Here is a 6,000-nt window from a genome sequence, read left to right on the forward strand (position 1 = left end):
CCTCAGGAAGCTTCTAAAGCATATACACCAAAGAACAGAGGAAGAATGGGTTATGAAAAATAGGGATCCAACACAGGAGAGAGGTGAAGGAATCCCTAAGGTGGTGATGAAGGAATGTCTCCGGTGGCACTTGTGCAGCAGGAATGATAACCAGCAGTTTATAAGACTATGAAAAAACTAGACCAAAAAGATGAATTGATAGCAAATCTGATGTGAATGAAAGGAAATGTACACAACCTTTGGAGAGTTTAGGACTGAACTGGTAGCAAGCACGTGGAATATCCAACACACACACACACACACACACACACACACACACACAAAAGGTGATTAACTCCAAAGAAATGAAAAGTTGTTTGGAGAAGGAAAAGTAATCAAAGTTTACCATGAGGGCTCCACTCAGACCTGAATATATTCAGTGATTATATTAGGCACTCAGGGCCTAATATAATCACTGAATATAGTTCTAATTATAATTATGTTGAAAGGATGGAGAGATGGGAAGGGAGCATGTATTTGGTGGAAGAAAATGGACCCAGATCTTCATTTTCCATGGTAGTCAATACATAATACCTAAAACAAAACAAAACAAAACAAAAATCAAGGGGCTGGGGATGTGGCTCAAGTGGTAGCACACTCATCTAGTATGCGTAAGGCACTGGATTCGATTCTCAGCACCACATAAGAATAAAATAAAGATATTGAAAAAAAAATCAAGAATTGTCCATACTGTTGGAGACAAGACACATTGTCTTAGCTTTTTTTCTGCTGTGCCTTAACAACCCCACCAGAACAATTGTAGAGGAGGAAAAAGTTTATTTAAGGGCTCACAGTTTCAGAGGTCTCAATTCATAAACAGCAGGCTCCATTCCTTGGGGCTGAAGACCAGTTAGGACATCATGGCGGAAGAGCGTAGTGGAGGAAAGCAGCTCCCATGATGATCAGGAAAGAGAGAGAGAGAGAGAGAGAGAGAGAGAGAGAGAGAGACTGACTCCACTATCCAGATACAAAATGTATACCCTAAAGTCACACCCCCAATGAACCATTTCCTCACCTGCCTCCAGTCACCACTCAGTTAATCCCATAGGGATTAATTCGCTGATTAGTTTAAGGCTATGTCCCAACCATTTCTCCTCCAAACCTTCTTGCATTATCTCACACATGAGCTTTTGGGGGACACCTCACATCCAAATCATAACACACATTTAGAAAAGGTGAAAGTAGTTGCCTCTGTTGTGGGGGAGAGAAAATAAGACAACAGGGGTTGTTTGCATCTTAGAATAGACCTTGTAGAAAGTGATTGAATCTTTAAACTATGTGCATGTAAAATTAGACAAAAAAAATTTTAACTTAAAAAAGTTTTCCCGAGACTACCATTGGAGCCGAGACCCAGCCCAGACCACCCACACCAGCCCGCACGGTTCCCAGGCTCACCACCCCTCCACCAGTGGGGCAGACACCCACCAGAGCCTAGCCTCTGGCACAAGACCACCTATTCCGACCAGCAGACTACCACCGGAGTCAGGCCTGGCCCAGATCTGTCCACACCGACCTGCGCAGGACCCAGTCCAGGATGGAATGCCCTGTTATGCCAGATTCGTGGGACCCCAATAGACCTCCAGGAACCGAATCCGATGCAATCACACAAGAGTCTTTATTGCAAGCTTGAGCCTGGACTCATAACCGTTTCCAATGCAGTGGTCCCAGGGAGTGAATCCTGGTTCTTTGTTCAGTGAGATTTTATAGGTTTTGGTGGATACTCTACGCATCACAACATCACACAGCAAATCATTCCATACTGCAGGAAAATCAAACAACAACTCTTAACATTGATTAGCACATTCAATGGCAGGAACAAGTTGGATAGGGGTGATTGGTTAGTACAATAGGGGGATTCATTTGAACTGATTGGTTTAGGCCACAAGGGGTGTACATGCCAAACTACATGGTTTCCCTACATGTTATCAACCACCATAAACTACTTGGGAGTCATCTGGCATTCCAGGTATTTTCCCTGTCTCATGCTGATTGGTGGTTGCTAGGGGGGTTGCTATGGGTCCTCACCTAGCCTAACTGAGTCAGGGACACCTGGCGCCACAGATCTCTCCTGTTATTTACAGACAAACAACTTAGCAGGATGGGTATGTGCTTAGGAGTGCTCTGTGGGTTTTTCCAAGGACAAGGGTCATGCCCCCTTCCTTAGGACAGGCCTTGAGGTAGAAGCTGCTGTTATTTATTTATTTTTAAAAATGGAGTCACATTAGTTTCTCAGCCCCAAACAACAATGCACACTATGCCCACTCAAACAAAAGGCAATCAATATCTCAAACTGGAGGGAAAGGGGAAATACTGGGGAATGATACTGGCTAAATTATATTGTTATCCTGTATGTACATATGAATATGTAACAACAAATCCCACCATTATATACAACTATAATACACCAATAAAAAAATATATGGGAAAAAATCCAGACTGAATGCCATACCTGTGCTAATCTTGCACTTGTTCTCCACGGTGGTCATGGCAGGGGCAGATACTGAAGGTGCTGCAGATGGGCAGGTACTGTTCTTTCCTTTAACCATTAGTCACTGTTACCCCTCCAGCCATTCCAGCTAAAAGGTCATCACTACTCTTGGTCTGGAAGCAACAGGAAATAAAAACAAACTGACTAGGTAGGAAAAAAAAAGTTTTCCCTGGCTTTAGAATGGGAACTGAAGAGAACAGGGGAGTGTTCTCTGACAGAACCCAGACCGTTTCAAGCTTTGGCAAGAGGATCAGGGCAAAGAAACAAATAGCTATCATCATACTACTGCACCTTTGTACCACTCATAGTTTATTCATTCATTTATTCAACAAATATTGATCGAGCTCCTGCTGTGGGATAGCAGTTTCACATCTATTACCTCAGATGATCAGATTTTTAGGTATTAGAGTAAAATCATGTGACTGGGAGCTCCTTCTCTTATTAAGTGGGAACAGGGACCACTGGCTCCCCTGGGGAAGAGAGGGTGAGTGCCAGTCCTGGGCTGCTGGGGGTAAAAGAGAAAAAAGAGGGTCTCCCCCTGGGCTCAGCACATGCTCCTCTTGCGTGTCTAACATCAGTCATCTCACCACCCAAACTAATTCTCTCACAAGATCAACTTACATTTCCCCTATTAATAGAGTACATGAGGGAAGGGGGAGGGATGAGGAAATGCATATATGTTCTCCCTGTGGTGGAATATTTGTTAGCTACAAAAGCATGTGGTTGAAGTTCTACCCCTTCACTAATGAGTGGGGAGGCATCTCCACAGCACACAAAGTCTGGTCATCTGATATGTGCCCTCCCTGAGCATGTCCTCCTCACTGTAAGTCAGCAGAAGACCTCCTGTGCCTTCTTTGGGAAGTCTGCCACCTCTTCTACTTGGGAAGCAGCTCTGACGACCTTGGAATTGCCACATGAGAAGCATCTGAGATGTATTCCAAGGGCTCAACTGAGACTGCCTGAAGGTCATGATGTGAGAAGGCAAGGTCAATGGCACCCATGCTAAGAAGGAAGGGTCAGTAGGCACCCACCTACTCAATGGAGTCAGCCATTCTATTCTACCACAGAGAGACAAGAGGAAGGAAGAAAGGGAAGGAGGCAGGGACAAAAGTGGAAATACTTAGGAGCTCCCCCTTAGAGTTTATGCAATATCACACTCAGTATCAATCACACACCTTAAACCCCCAGAATACAGCCAAGTCAAGGGCGACTAGCCCACTCGAAGATTATTTGGTGCACTTGCCCATTGCAAGAGCTTATTTCAGATGCAAAAGATGAACTAACATTGTGCTTCAGTGTCGGTAGTAAAAAGCAAATAATTTTGGGCACAAGAACCAAGAAATAAGAACAGAGCTCTAATGCTTCCATAGAGAAGCAAATATTTGCACTTATTAATATCCTGAAACCCATGTTACCATGAATAGTTCCTTTTCCTTTTATCCCACGCCTTTTGTCTAACACAGTGATATATTGCCACCCTTTCAAAATCCTGACACAGATGACATTGAAGCAAATTATGTACCTCGGCCAGATTTCGCAGTTGAAATGGAGATAGCTGATGTGTACATTTTTCCATCTAATTAACATTCCATGGTTTGAATAGCTGTTATCATGCCCTGGGTCCCATATGAATGGGTGAATAGATAGAAAGATTCATAAACAGCTTGGCTTGCACAGAATGAGATTTTTCCCCAGACAAAGAGGAAATGGAATGAATCATTGTTATTTGGATGGTAGCAGTCATGAGAAGCTAGTGCAAGCACTGTCCCCTGGGTGCACAGCACAAGTGTGTTGCCTGGCACCAACAACCACTTCAAGAGGACTTTTGCCCACTTCACATCTCTGCATTTAGCCATGCAATTTTTTCTGCCCAGGTCTTTGTATCATATGTCAGTTTCAAAAATATGTTCCACTTTTTTTGATACTCCTCCACTCAAGAGGGATAGATTAATTCTCTTCCTCTTGTATTTAGTGATTTGCTTCCAGTAAAAATGCCCCTCTCCTCTCTTTTCTTCTCCCTTCCCCTCTCTCTCTTCCTCCCTACCTCCCTCTCTCCCTCTCCCTCTTTTGTCTGTCACTGGGAAAATAAGCTGGCCACTCATGTGACTTACCTAACTCTTATTATTATATTTGTGGAAATAATTTATATTTTTCTCCTGAATATTCAAAAGTCAAGATGACAGCTGTCTCCACAGCAAGATGACAACTACTTGTACTTTGAAGTAAGTGTGAGGTTACCAGAAGGTTGGTCAGGGCTTCCGCAAGCTAACCACTTTTCTGAGAATTGCACATCCTACTGGGAAGGAAGAAAGAGAAACGTGAAGGGAAAATGTCAAGGGCATACCTTGGGCTCCTCACTACTCTCCTCATTCCCTTCTTCCTCCGTGCATCTTCAACAAGCTGACTTGCCTCTCATGGAATTCCCATGTCATGCTGCCCCTTGCACCAGGGTATTCATGCTGCCAACCCCTGCCTAACTCCCTGAAGCATGCAGCTGGCTACCCTGATGCTCATTCCTGCAAACTCCAGCCATACCAGCTACTGAGCCAAGCCAGCCAGAAAGCACAGTGTCAGAGGAACTTCAGTGCTTTCACAACAAGCTAGAAACCTCCATAAGCAGAGTAACTACAAATTAACAGAGTGGTTTAAAGTTCTCAGTTTGAAATCAAACCTCAGACATAGGTTTGATTCCAAAATCTACTATTGACTAACTGGTTGACCTTTGGAAAGTTAAATAGTTAATCCTTAGGTTCTTTCTCTGTTTATTGGGAGCATAGTACCACCTCTCTTCTACAGGATTTATCTTAAACCTATGTAGTCACTTAATGAAAGACCTGATACCTTACTCCATAAACCTTGCTGCTGGTGGTAGGAGTAGAAGGTTAATACTGCAAGCTTAGAATCCCTTGCTAGCCCTATCCAGTTACTTCACTCACCCTCACTGAAAATTCTGCTGAGTCCTCATACCTCATGTGGCCTGGTGCCCTGTGGCCTGTTTGGGGTTTTTCCCTCCACAGTGCCCACTCTTCTCTTAATCAGCCCCAATCCTGCCTTCTGTCCCTTACCCTAACTCCCAGCTCACTATCAGGTCCTGATCCCACTCTTCCCTTGCTGGTATCCACTCACATCCACACATGAACACCTCTCAGTACAGGATATGAAGAAAAGCCACCACACTGCCATGACATGTTCCTAAACATCTTCTAAAGGTTTCCTGGGTATTTTGTCCTTAGGTGGAAAGAGCAAACCAGGTCACCTTCTTTCCTGCAGGGAACTGCCTTTTCTGGGGAAAACCAGCTGAGGTAATTTATGTACCCTGCTTAATTACTTCACGACCAGACTCCTTGCTAAGTTGCCCTGGCAACACCTAGCAACCAGCCACTGTCACCAGCTGCTTCTATAAGAGAGTTCATCTGTTTTATATTTTTCTGTTTCATAAACAGCCTTTATTTGGTAGTCTTGGTCTAGAACAG

At 43.9% G+C, this 6,000-nt stretch overlaps 1 long non-coding RNA gene across 1 annotated transcript in view; it reads right to left on the bottom strand.

Moving 5' to 3' along the window:
• LOC139706878 (uncharacterized) overlaps window positions 1–2,636 on the bottom strand; it is a 30,862-nt gene extending 28,226 nt beyond the window's left edge. The window contains exons 1-3 of the long non-coding RNA XR_011708558.1: window positions 2,489–2,636; window positions 1,055–1,798; window positions 832–878 (exon numbers count right to left, since the gene is read on the bottom strand). This is a non-coding gene — a long non-coding RNA (uncharacterized lncRNA). The remainder of the gene's footprint in view (window positions 1–831; window positions 879–1,054; window positions 1,799–2,488) is intronic.
• Between the last annotated feature and the right edge of the window lie 3,364 nt (window positions 2,637–6,000).

This window comes from Marmota flaviventris, chromosome 9 (assembly GCF_047511675.1).
Source record: "Marmota flaviventris isolate mMarFla1 chromosome 9, mMarFla1.hap1, whole genome shotgun sequence".
Classification (NCBI taxonomy): domain Eukaryota; kingdom Metazoa; phylum Chordata; class Mammalia; order Rodentia; family Sciuridae; genus Marmota; species Marmota flaviventris.